This window comes from Trachemys scripta, chromosome 10 (assembly GCF_013100865.1).
Source record: "Trachemys scripta elegans isolate TJP31775 chromosome 10, CAS_Tse_1.0, whole genome shotgun sequence".
Classification (NCBI taxonomy): Eukaryota; Metazoa; Chordata; order Testudines; family Emydidae; genus Trachemys; species Trachemys scripta.
In genome coordinates this window covers 74646186-74646977 of record NC_048307.1, presented here as the reverse complement: position 1 = coordinate 74646977, position 792 = coordinate 74646186, and the positions used below count along the sequence as shown (strand labels likewise).

Sequence of the window (792 nt, the reverse complement as noted above, 5' to 3'; positions counted from 1 at the left end):
CTCCAGGCCAATGGGAGCTGCTGGAAGCGGCAGCCAGTACGTCCCTTGGCCCGCGACGCTTCTAGCAGCTCCCATTGGCCTGGAGCAGCGAACCGTGGCCAGTGGGAGCCGCGATCGGCCGAACCTGCGAACGCAGCAGGTAAACAAACTGGCCCGGCCCTATACAAGCAGCATCCCAAGTTTGGGAAACACTGTTATAGACTAACAGACATATTGGAGTATAAGCTTTTGTGGGTGAATACATGCATCCGACGAAGTGGTTATTCACCCACGAAAGTTTGTGCTCCAATACGTCTGTTAGTCTATAAGGTGCCACAGGACTCTTTGTCGCTTTTTACATGATCACAAAGAAATTTGGACATTACGTGATAAAAGGCGAAAGAATATCAGAGAGCAAAATCAGATCTCTAGGACAGCTCTTACCTTGTTCTAAAGTTCAGCAGAAATGATTAGGTTAACACATGACACGCTCAAAGATGGACCTGTAAGTCTGAGATTGTATCTGTTTTGTAGCAAGACTGGGTTATTAACACTTACTGAGCGAGAATTGTGGAGGCATATTGGGTGCTGGGAGAGACCAACCCAAGAGATTGGAAATAATTTAACTTTACATTTGGTCGCTTGACACTTACTTGTGTATAGAGCAGGGGTCGGCAACATTTGGCACATGGCTCGCCAGGGTAAGCACCCTGGCGGGCCGGGCCAGTTTATTTACCTGCTGACGCGGCAGGTTCGGCCGATCGCAGCCCCCACTGGCCGCGGTTTGCCGTCCCGGGCCAATGGGGGCGGCGA

General features: G+C 50.8%; 1 protein-coding gene across 4 annotated transcripts in view; it reads right to left on the bottom strand.

Moving 5' to 3' along the window:
• Positions 1-792, bottom strand: part of MCTP2 (multiple C2 and transmembrane domain containing 2) — a 177100-nt gene that overhangs the window by 11373 nt on the left and 164935 nt on the right. The gene's annotated exons all lie outside the window — the stretch shown is intronic.